Consider the following 13,576-nt stretch of genomic DNA (forward strand, 5'->3'; position numbering starts at 1 on the left):
TTACTTTTCCCTATTTCGTAATTTGAGAGGTATATTCACAAAATGCCAATCGCCAGATGCCTTCAGGAATGTATTAGGAACCCTTGGTTGCCCGGGAAACAGGCGTTCTAACCACATGATTGAGAATGAATACTCACAGCCCAGGGTCATGTTAGTGGGAAGGCTCGGCCCACACAACTGGCTGCGAATCCTGGTTTAATTTTGAAGTCGCCTTTCACACATGCCCCAAACCACTTTAAATCTTTAAATGTTTAGTATTTCATTTGATTTTGATTGTCATTCAATCTATGTTTACAATGCCTGTGGTAGTTGGAGTTGTTTTTTAAATTAATCATAAACTGAGATGCAACTGTGTTTCAGTTTTCAAAAAGTGTAGGTTTTTCAGCAATTCAGTTCATTTTCTTTGCATTTTTAAATGACAAATTTTGTGCAAAGAAGGTACGATTCCACCTGAGGACTTAACATACCACCAAGGAAAACATCCACAAAGAGCATGATCACTGGGTCGTTTCTCAGGGATCCCCAAGCATCTGCCACAACAACGTGCCTACTCAGAGGCATTTTCCCTGGTACCCTACGAGGCTCAACGGTGATACTTCGGCACAGTACACAAAGGCTTTTGGAGAAAATAATATATTTACTTTGGCTTCCTGCATGTCGAGAGCCTGAGTGCCTCTCTGCTAGCCTACCATCCCAGGTCTGAAATTTCAGAGCCATCCTAAGCACTGAAACCCCTGCGCTGCCCAGGTGCTGAAATGCAGCAGCGTCCCACTGGCCAATTTCAGGGGTGTGAATGCCTGTTATTTCATGCAGAATAATGCAAGAATGAAGGGATTGGGGCTGAATAAGATTGCTCTTCTGTGCGAGGCAAGTTTCAGCGTTGTTCTTGGTTCAGTGTAATATTTGACTCAAGTTTGGCGGCGTGCTCCTGAATGCTTTCCAGCTCATTCACTGAAATCGGCTGATCCCACAAATACAGCAGCGTATGAATGCATTTGTTTTTGGACATGTGCCTGTCATGGCCCTCGCTTAAATGTATAATTCCCAAGGGCACAGAATCATCTCTACCACACAGAAGAACAAAATGCTTCTCTCTTGTCCAGACTTACATTAATGGTGATTCTGTAGGTCACATATTTTGTTCATAAGAAGCCAAATTTACATTTGTTCAGTATCATTAAAACAGAATATTTTTGTAAAGATCACAGGAACAATGTAGCCAATTTTAATTCATGGTGATCAAATACACATAATGCAACCACTTATAGAAATATATATGGATAGCAATTTTCCTGACAATAATAATGGAATGGAAAACAAAATAGGATCATTAATAACGATCAGTTGCATTTTAATTTCTACAACCAGTGTGAATATTTTATAGAATGAAATTATCTTTTTGGGTGGCTTTTCTGTTGGAAACAACTAGAAACCTGGCAACTGGCAATGTGTCATCTGTGATCTTGCAGGTGATAAATCTTGCTATTCAAACTGTTCCCAGGAACTGAAAACTCAAAAACTGCCACTGTAGCTATCTATATAGAGATCTGTATTTTGTATCTGTATTTTGCCAAATGTAGTGATTTCATTGGATAACTATTTGCTACTATTGTTGCTGAAGACCCTGATCTACTTGTATGCAAAGTACTTGCAGGTTTTGTTTGCTTTGTCCCTTTCAGCTGATGTTGAGAAAACCTATCCTAGCCTTTTTGGCTTCTCATTTGAAATCAAACGAATAATTTCAATTTTAGTTGTTCCATATGACACATCTTTTCAGATTTTTTTTTTTGTTAGTATTTATTTTTGCAGAATATTTGACCTGCATGGCATCTCTGACCTCTGTGAGTAAATCAAAAGTAAACTGAAGGTAGGTTATTTATAGTTTATTGAGGGGTCAAGAAGAGGAAGAATGCTCAAGCACTTACATCTATGGATCTAACTCACTTTATTAATCTCCCTGCAAATTATCATGTTTTTCAGCTTAGCCTCAATAAGGGAATGTCACAAATATATATCATGATTGCAAGATAATTTGTTTCTTCTGTTATTTTGTAATAACTTCATCCCTAGGAGAAATGTAATATTTATTAATATCCTGTTTTCCATTACGCCAGTACGATATTGCAGTTTTGTTAACGAAAATTAGAAAACGCTTGTGCGCTCTGCATAATACCACCTAGGAAATTACGCTGATTTATTATGGCTTTTCAATAGATGGCTAATTATGAACTAGCTCTGAGCTGTGCTTAAATGTCATTCTGTGAATACTTACGGAGAATTAAACTGGCATTTGGTTAATTTTGTGCGAATAAAATCATATATGAATGTCAAAGGTTTTTTTTATGATTTCATTCGTTTTTAAAGTTCTCTTAATTATAAATATTGCAACGCAACATATGTGAGGTTAATGTGTTATCTTATAATTACTGTATAAACCAGGCGGAAATATAACTTCACAGTACCACATTTGTATATTCATAGATTATACCATTCTCATTGAGGGTAAAAGCGTAGAGATGCTACTAACACCATACTCCAGTAGTCTATTGAGCATTTTTTGGTGGAAAAACCATATTAAACAAATTATTATTGAATGTAGAATATTTGAAGGTTTTAAAATACATCTGGACGATACTTTAAAATAAACAAACCACTTTAACTACAAGTCCAAGAGAATTTAGCGAAAGAGACCGTTAACTCCCATTCACCAAAATCATCTCTGAGAAATTTAGGCCAAAACATCTCTACAGTATCGGCACTTACATGTCAGTCACTTGCATCGAGTCTGTGGCCTTTCTGAAATATCACTCTGAGCTTTAACGCGCCACATCATATCCTTGACATAACATCCATCACTTGTGGGCCTGTAGCTTTCTCTTTTGCCCTGCCTGACGATGCAGTGCTTCATCCGAGTTTCCAGGCTATTGGGCATCACATGGATCATATCTATCAGGCTATGGAGTAAGAGACTGATCCCTGAGTAGCCAAAGGAGGAAGTAATTCAGCTTGGTTAAACCTCACAGGTCTTTAACTCTCACAGGCCTTATGTCAGTTCATGTTACAGTAATGGTAGCTCATGTAAACCATGCAAAACACAAGCATGGAATATATTAAATAATATAAGTTTGTGAATGATATTAAAAGGCACAAAATTAAATAATTTAAATAATAATAATAATCATTAAGTGATATTATGGTCTAAGTTTGGTGTTCAGCCTTACAGGCAGTCAATCATTATTTTTGGCTTTGTCCATCCTGATGTCATATGCTTTTACCAGGTTTCTAATCAATAATAATACTAGGCCTGTTCATTTATACTATGTTATTTTCTTTCATTTTTGTGGTGCGGTATGGCATGATTTTAAATGTGAATCATGCAGTTTTCTATTGTGCAAAAATGTTTGAAGTCTAACTGTCACTTTGCATGAAAAAGCCATGTAACACCTAGAGAAATGACTCTTTTTCTCCTTTGTCATCAATGAACCATTTTTAGAACATGGCTAGCCTGTAAATCATTTCCATGGCAACACCAGAAAGAAACGCATTGGCAAGGGGACTGGTTCTCTGTGTGCATCTGATCGAAGATGAAGCCGTGGGTTCCATTGTGTGTGCAAAATTGAATAATGTGAAGATTAAAGTGTAATGCAATTAATTTAAAAATAGCAATTTATAGCATAATAGCAGCAATTCATGTCAGGTGTATAAGAAAAATAAACTCAAACCAGAAGACACTTACACATGTTAGAACTTTTTAAAAGACTGTGCTACAAAATATGCATACTCCCCAAACACCTACATTCGTATTACCATGCACATACACAGTTATACAGTCTGTCTCATGTGAACAAAACTGTGTCACATTTCAAGGAATAACCATCAACACTATATGGTGAATTGATCAATTTATGCTGGACATAACAGTTTTGGGGATAATTGGCTATTGTACATGGGGTTGATCAGAACATTGTGAATTACTGTGAATAATCATGTTTGATTCCAGGGTATCACTATAGCAAAGGGCAGGTCAATGTATGTGTCATTATGCACTGATTAATGTTTAAATACGGGAAGATTTGAATTATAGGCACTAAATATAGTCATTTGTTTTGCCGAGCTCAATTAGTGATCTTCAAATCAGATATTAAGATATTTAATTGTAGGTCATGAATTTTTACATAATGTGAAACAGCCTGAATCCAGAAGTCGTTTACTGGATTCAAGCGAAAGGCTTGATGCTGTCCATGTAGTTTTCCAGCTGTAGTCCAATCAGTTTCCATTGAGGCAGACAATTAAGCAAGATAAAAAGCTACAATGTATGGCTAATTTTGCCTAAAGAAAATCTTGTCAGCACAAAATGAAATTAGCATACACTAATGGTGGTGCAGTTATGGTACAGTGGTACAAGCATGAGGAAAATATTTATTTCTAGATGTGAATTTTTAGCTAGTGGCCAGTGTCATTATGTAAAGCAAAACTTTGACCCATAAAACCTCCCTCCATTTTCAGCAGGGAATATACAAATCTCAACACCATCTGTCTCTTCTTGTAACCAAGGGCACAGCAACTGATAAAATGTAGAAGAAAGGTGAAACGTGAGATGTATCAATGAAAAAGGGCATGGAATATCATCAAAATCTCATACGTCATACTGCTGTTTAGCATACGCCAATAAATGCATGCTGCTTCTAAGTTCATTATTTGACAAATCTATTGCAGTAATTCAGGGAGAATAACCCAAGTTAAGTTGCTCAGCATTGACAGTGCATAATAGATCTCAATATATCCACCACTTCTACCCATTACTCCATTCATTATGTCTACTTGCAGCATTAAGCAGAAAATTTATTTGCTAAATTAAAAATTTACAAAAGAAATATATGACACGAGGCTGTAAAGAGCTAACCTCAGCCATCAGTAATATGTAATAACCAGGGAGAAGCACATCTTCAAGCTCCTTCTGTCACTTCCAGAATCCCAAGAGAAGTGCGGGACCACTGACTCACAAAGTGAAATGGTTCCTGTTAAATAGTTATATTGTATGGAATATTCTGACAAAAAATTGCATGAAAGCATTTTTTTCCCATACTGTAATATAGTACTTGTACCATTTATAAATTGAATGTGTACTTTTAAAATAGTATTCATGTGGTTTTTTGTTCAGTGCCAGAGTGTGCACGCACACATGCACACACACACACACGTGTGTTCTCCACAGTTTTAATGAGTATGAGTGACATCATCTGTGCCTCAGAATAAGTGTAATTTGTCATCCATCTGAGGAGAGACTACTGCTGTGCATACTCTTGGCTGCCACATTCCCTACTACTATTGATTCATGGTTTACCTTGAGGGATGGGTTTAATTACAGAGACACAAATACAGTCACCTGTTGCATCTTGGTGTGGTGTGGTCTGACTGTACTTCTGTCAATCTAATTAAACCCAACCCTCAAAATAAACCATTAATCAATAACACCAGAAAATTGATCTTTATATTTTTGTTTACTTCAATGACTGCTAAAAGGACATAAACTTATCTGTAAATTATGAAATTAAACAAAACCCATTTTGCATTAATCTGAACTGCAATTCATATCTATCAGTCTAAATCTACAGAAGACATTGCCAATTTTTCAGCACCCTCCACCCAACAGTCTTGGGAGCCAGCTATGTTGCTTTGCTTTACATGACCACATTCCAACCTGTTCAGACCCTGCAGAGACTCCCCAGTGAAAGTGCACAAAAATGCATCAGGAGCACATCTGAAGGGATTTTTGAATTATTCACACTCTGTACATTTCCCTCTCTCAGGTTAAATAAAGAAACAGGCTGTTTATATAATAGGCTGACCCCTGCTTTCACAGACAAAGTGGAAGGTGAATCAGCCCCAGTTCTAGACTGCACTATTTGGGGTGGGCGTGGCAGTCACAATTAATTTTTTGGGGAGGAGTAGCTTTTTACACACCGTGTGCCATACATGGACCTTGTTCAAAACCTCTATTAAGGAAGTGGCTGCTAGGAGCTGTTGTCAAAAGCCAGTCGGTGCATGTCCTGGTGGCAACCCAAGGGCCGGTTTGTGGACTCCAGCAGTGAGGTAAGCTGTCAAGCCGAAGAAAGAGGCATTTGGGCCTGGTTGGTGCAGACGGCCCCTGACTCAGCAGGCAGGTGCAGGCAAAAAAGGTCACAGTTTCTGCAGCTGCAGAAGCAAAAGCCAGGGCACGGGAGGACTTTGGAGAGGCCTCGGAGAGAGACATTCAGTCGGCCCCAGAGTGGTTCTGGAAAACCATTTGGCATCTCAGGAGGGGAAAGCGGGACACCGTCCTTGCTGTTTTTAGCATGGATGAAACTGACCTGAACTGAGGATACTATCAGAAGGTTTGTCAGCAAAGTGAGGATTATGTGAAATATGGTACATCTTCTGAATCCAGCAGTTTTAACCAGTAAACACCCTCGTTTGACGTCCAACAGTTAAAACCCTTCACTTATCCACCTATGTAAAATAAATGTAGTCAATTTAATTTGTTAATTGCTTAATTAATTGATAGGCAGAGCAATCTGTTCGATCAATCTTTATCAAATGTACAACACAAAACCAGATAGATTTTTTTTCTTTTTTTTAATCCACTACAGTGGTCATCAGTGATCTACCAGGTTGTTTGCTATTTTTAGGCTCACCAGTGCATTGTTGCTTCTTAACAATGTACTATATCAAAGAGTTGTTTTTGACAAACCTCTGGGTGTGTGTGATTTATCCATATTTTTCATTCTCATGATGGACTGGTTTACTCGCATTGGCACTTCCTTGGTCCTCATGTTGAGAGACAGTGGTCAATTACTCCAAATGCAAAGACTACACCTTAAATCAACTCAATACCTTTAATTAGCTTTCTCGTGGATGAACTAATGATGTGACAACTCATAGAAGAAACAGCTGAGCAGCCAACTGTCCAATTACTAAGATGGGGGGACTTTTATTAGAGATTTTCCCAACCACCTCCTCCCCTCTTTGGTGATTGTTGTTAATGACGAGCTACAGTATAATACACAATTTTGACTATATCATATCCCAGGTATGAACTACTATACAGCATGCAACTGCATACAGGGTTTCCAGGTTTCAGTCATTTTCAGCTCCCAAAAGAATAAATGATAGCATGAAACCATATAGCAACTTCATGTTACTGGGAAATAATAACAAAAACTGACAGTTCCAAGTGTTTCTGTGGCAGTTATCTCCCCTGGGAATGACTCTCAGGGCATGATAATCATAAGTCTCTTGAGAAGGTAAAGAGTAAGAAATAAAGTGAGATATTAACTTGAAGAAAGTGTAGTATCATTTTCAGCCTTGGTGTGTATTTCCAAACCTTGCATCAGAGAAAGTGTTGAAATATTGCAAAAGACAAAACATAATCATTATTCATAGATCAGTCATAAATTAGGCACCATAAGGGAAGAAAATCATTTTAAAGCATGATATGAAATTGACCCTAAGTCTGACATACATACTGTGTTGATTTTATTTATTTTTTGGTTACTTTGTGACACACAGTCATCATTTTGCATTAGTTTTACTCTCCATGAAGATCTAATGCCTGCCTACCAAGGTATTTTATGATGATGCTCTTGAGATCAGACTGCCTGTTCACAGACACTGTTTATATGTTAGATCCACCAAGCTCAGGCCCAAAGCATAGCTACTGAAATACTTTAAGTTAGTCATGTACTTTCATCTGCAATACTCCATTATCTTCATCACAGTTCCTATCATGACACACAAGTCACATAATTTAGATTATGAGGTTTAAAAAACCAGCCTGAATGGCACTGGGATTGGAGCTTCTCCCTGTTGAACTAAAATCACCGTCAACACAAGATAAATCAGTCAGATTTCAAACAATGAACATTAACAGAAGACACACAGCAAAATGGCCTGCACTGTACTTGGGTTCATCTCAAGCAACACTGTTGCAACTGAGTGTAATTTATACAAATATTAGAGTCCATTTGACACTGCCTCTAATCTCTATCTTGTTGGTCTCTTAACACAGAAGCTGAATGGATGTTTTGATACATGTAGAGGGACTAATGTCTACCGGGGGATACAAAGGAGGTTAGCTCTCAGAGAACAAGACTGGTGTTGTTTTGTATTCAAAGGCAAGAATAAATTATTCAAAATTAACTTTATTTTATGCATTTTTATCAAAGCAAAATTCACTGTTGTGACAAGAAACATTTTCATCACCGAGAGAAGCATTTTCAGTTAACTTCTATAGACATGCCATTCCGTCAAACTACTATCCATAGGTACAGACTCACAGGTGCAAGGGATTACTTTAAGTCTCATGTTACTTTAAAAGGTAAATCACACCATATGATATTATTCATGTAGTTAATTTATTTAGCATATGTCCTATGTCAAGTTGACTGACATCTGTTTGCGTGAAATAAGTTGCTTGTATCTGTTTTATATTAGTTATTTACAATGTATGCATATTTATCTACTTAAACACTGGTTATATTTACTGCAGTCACATCTAGGAGATGAACCTGAAAAATTCCAGTTATGTATAGCAGGCGCACCCACAGGATTTCTTTCCAAGGTACTGGTGAGGTTTATGGATGAAGTTCAACCAAGTTCTCCAAAAGGCTTCTGCAGATGCAACTTTAAGCCAGCAGATGTCACACTATAAGCATATAGAGTTTTCTACAAATAAAATCAGATCCGTAAATACACCATTAAAGACTGCTCTCCAGTGAAAGATAAAAGCATTGACTAGGCATCTGCATAGAATTTATGTAGGTTAATTAAATTAATTATATTGTTAAAATGTATTCCCATTTATTACATGACTGAGGAAATACTGTACATATTTAAGAAAAAAAGACTGATCACTTGATTTTTATCTCTTAAATTTAAGAGACCTTGGTCACATCTGAAGAACAGGATTCAGAAGCTCCTATTAATGCAATAGTCTAAAAAATACCTCTAATCAACACTTTCCCAAGGTACTAATTTGCCATTGATTCCTGATTTATATTGCAACCAATCTAGAAACATCTTATATTATAGGTATACAAGCAAATAAGGTAAATGCATGTAATCAAAAGGGCATAAACATATAATAAGGAGTGCATTACCTGCTGTAATTGAGTTTGAATATTAGTGTAGCAATTTCAGCAAGAGACCATTCTCTTCAGATTGTAAGATTAAAAAACACAGGGGAAAGTTACATTAACTAATTTAGGAAACACTGGGTAGCATTGCTTTGGAAAAGCACTTGTTTAATTTGTGTGAGCTTATAAAGCCAATATTGTTTGTTGTAACTCATTTTGATATCAATACGTGTAACAGCACGCCTAGATTGAGCTAGTTTTATGTAATGACTTACAGACAGTACCTTGTAAGCGTTCAGTATCATACTTTCTGTGAAGTCAGTGCGGAAGATTGACATTAAGGTACATTGGTCGAGGAGCTCAGTAGCATGAGTAGGCTACAAATGTCCAGGAAAGTTCTGGGACTCGATTTTAACCCTCTGGTCCCACAACCAAATAACATTGATCTCTCATGAAATATCGGAACGTGGAATATTCTACTTTTCGCGCAGTATGCTGTCCACCTCTGTACTGAACTATCCTGAAAGATGGACCCCCTAAATGCCCCCCAGATTAACCGCACTTATATGTCTCACCAGCGTTAAATTGGAATTATAACACCACATTCTGTAAGTCCTTGTTTCACACCCTCAGACTTCCAACCCAGCATACAGTATACCATACCGTGCAGCAAGAAACGAGCTTTTTATCGTTCACTATAACTTTTCACTATAACTTTTCTGGAACTTGTATATCTCAACTCCGACGTAAGCGTAGTGTAAGCACACCGACCTCTTGAGGTCCTTTGTCACTAACAAGTAGGATATGCCTTTTGAACAGATGAAAACATTGCAATGAACATACCCTTGGATATCTTGTTTGATAACGTCGAAGGTGGATACGCTAGCACACTCAGTTTTATTTAATGTTTTCCATATGTCCACGTGTTCTACAATTTACATAATATCTTGCATTTGCAATGGTGAAAGCAACATCCGCCAGATGGCAGTACGGTTATATGACATAAATATCTGTGGCGGCGTCATGCTCGTGGTGGTTCTGGGATATGAAACCGATTCAGCTGTAGGCATACATAACGAAACACTAATGTTGCTTTATAAATTAAGTTGCTTAGCGTGTAAACTGGCACTATGGTGTCGTTCTGTTGCCCATCGACCATCGAAATCTATCATGAACTGTGCAAACAAGTTCGTCCGCTATAAGCAGTATTGGCTGTAGCCTATAATCTTTGGCCAGCAATGCCTTCATGATTCGGTACTATCAGGCAAAGGTGCAGCCTTGACATGTCAGAAACGCATGCGTATAGTTTTCCACGTGATTCGCGAATATTGATTTTCTCATGAGTCAAATTAATTATCTTTTGTGGAAATAAATAGGCCTATATTATAGACAAATTAACCCAGCCTGATAGAAAAAACAATTATTTTTAGATTTTTCGTTTGCTGTTATTATATTTACGTTGGCAATACAATCTTGTAATAGTTTTGAAATTAACACCAAATATGCTATATATTCCCAGAGATTTTGATACCATTATTGATTTGTGCAGCAATGCCTTAATTGTGGCGCTTTTCCTTTATTCCACTTGCAGTGAAAAAAATAAATAACATAGGTAACATGGTTTCAAAACCTGGTATCGTATTTCCATGCCGTCTAGTTCTGGGTCCAAGTGTTATTTTTTCCTACTTTGTAACATTTTCCTGTGGTAACACAATGTGATATATGATTTGCTAATTGCTGGCTTGGCTACCTTATCTACATTTGGCCTTTTAGGATAATCCATTAACACAGATGACCCTGAGGGGTTCACTGCAAGAACAATGTAACTGTTGTGTCAGTGTGACCATGTGATTTTCCATACTCATCCCAGTATAAAGGTGGGATTGAATGCGTGAGTGGATGTCAGTAAAGGAAAGGGTCATCTGCCTGTTGCAGTGCTGATAGTAAGGTTCCCTATACAGTGATATCTCCCTATACAGGAGCAATAATCATTATAATGGGTTAATCAGAATCAAAAAAACCTATGATTTCAGTTCAAGAGACTTTGAACATTTTGTGATATTTGTTTTAGTGAACAATTTTCTGCCAGCCATGTCCTGAAGGAAATGCTTTTAAACAAAGTGGCTATGTTCAAGGCATGCATTGATTTGAAACGGACTTTTCATACAGTGATGTGTTTCATTATTGTTGCCCAGCCCCATGCAAAAGACTGACATAAAGAACAAAAGTTCTCAGATCTCATGTTGTCATGTTTTTTAGTTTCCATAGTGCCAACAAGCAGCCATGTTCTAGAATGCGATTTCCTGAAATTACATCAAATTGTGGTGATTTTGTTGGGTATCTTTGGAACTACGAATATAGTATCAGGAAATTGTTAAGAAAGCCATTTAACAATTACAGGCACATAGTCAAATTTTCTCAGCCCATGAGATAGATCCTTTACCCCAGCTTCGTCAGAAATAAAACAATTCATTTTAACTAAATATCCTTTTAAGATGAAGCTGGCAAAGGTTAACTGAGAAAGAAATTGCTCTTGATTAGTGCAGTAACCTTGGGGTCATATTAAATACCACATTCAGGTTTAGTATTCAGGATGTTCCTGAATGGTTCTGAGCTCCTAATTCACAAGTGGGAGGACATTGTGTGATTGCGGTGAAGTATATAACACCAATTGAATCTAAATTGTGTTTTTAATCAATGTACTATGTCCCAAGAGTTCCCTAAACTGAAAGAACAGGCAATGCTTGTTGATGGGTAAGCATGCTGAAAAAAATAATTTATCATTCAGAAAAAGACTACTATCTATTTTAGGCTATATCTATGGTTAATAATCCTGAAAAAGACCATTCAATAAGAGAACACATTAGAGGCATTCATTGACCGTTTTTCAGCCATGTTCTTGGGAGAGAAAGAGGGCAAAGGGCATTGCGTCTTTTGGAACCAAGCTGGCAGACAGCTCCTTGGTCTTGTTCCTTGACGTGCCTCTTTATCCGTTGCCTGGAGATGGAGCGGTTGTTAAAAGGAGGGTTTTTTCTTCTCTACCTCTGGTTGTGAGATAAGTTCTCTTGTACCCGAGCCAGTCGGAGGGGCCTCCTTTAGCGGGATCCAAGTCTTGAGAGAGATCATTTCACTCCTCTTCTGCTTCTGTGCATATTCTCCCCATGGATGACATCTCCCAGAGTCTCAGAACTGTTTAGTGAATTATTAAAAGTATGCCATGGAAACAATATTTATAAAGAAACTGTGTAAAACAGCCATTACTGCAATGAATTATTGAGCTTCAAACTGAAGGACATTATCCAAGACAGAGCACTGCATCGAGGCTTCTGTGCTCTATTTGTACATTAATTGCTGAGAACTGGACGTTGAAAGGCACAAAAGAATCAGCAGGGTTGTGGTGACCCAATTAACTCGTACAGTTACTGGGCCTGTAGTCACGTGGACCTGTTCCGCACCTCTTTGTCATGCACTGAGAACAAGGCAGTATGGTTCCCTGAACTAGGCAGCCTCAAGTGCCTTCCCTCCCCCCGTAGAAAAATAAAACTGGAATTTGTGTTTGGAATTATGTAGCCGTCACAGTCTTATAGCCCATCTTATTCTTTCTATTTGTCAGGATTTGTTTCTAAATTCACATTCCTTGACCAATGACCTTTCCTTGTCACGGGTCGAGGTGAGGTGGACCCAAATGCAGACTTGGACAACCGAGTGTTGAAACTCCCGAAGGAGATGTTTAATTCAAAGGTACACAATACAGCAGGCAGTCTCGCAGTCAGTTCCTGCAAAGATCAAAAACCAGAAAAATCCACCGGGGCAAAAGTACAGAATCGGAAGGCAAAATCAAAGTCGATAAACAGGCGGAGGTCAGAACAGGAAATCAGCAAAACGAAGTCGGCAGGCAAAAATCGGTGGCAGGCAAGATCAAAACACGAGTCAAACTAAAGAGAGGTAAACGCTGGAAATGCACTGTAAACAGGAGGCACAATCTGGCAAAGAAGAACAGGGAAAGAGAGAATATATACCAAGGAACCCATGTGCGCAAAATGAGAGATAATGAACCGAGCGTGAACATGCAAACCGGGAACAGGTGAATGAAATGACTGATTAACCATTATGTGAGAATGCGGCCAGAACAGATGGGAGTGATCAGCTGAGAGGAGAGAGAGTTAGAGGAAAAAAACACGCCCACACAAAAACCGAAACAAAGATCGATCACTATTTATCCGTTAAATCAGACCTGAGATTTAGAATGTCACATTCATTTTTAAAGTTATTTAAAGAAAAAAGGAAACTTCACAGTATGGCAATAATTAAATAATCACAGAGTGAAGCAAAATTTTACTTTTCTTGCACTACCTTTCTTGACCTTTCAGATATTAACATACAATGTTCTTGCAGTAATATTTCAAGGTTTGAAAGTGCAGAACAAACAGCGCACTCATTGTAATAAAGTACTGTAGACGGCA

This window comes from Anguilla anguilla, chromosome 3, assembly GCF_013347855.1.
Source record: "Anguilla anguilla isolate fAngAng1 chromosome 3, fAngAng1.pri, whole genome shotgun sequence".
NCBI classification, from domain to species: Eukaryota; Metazoa; Chordata; class Actinopteri; order Anguilliformes; family Anguillidae; genus Anguilla; species Anguilla anguilla.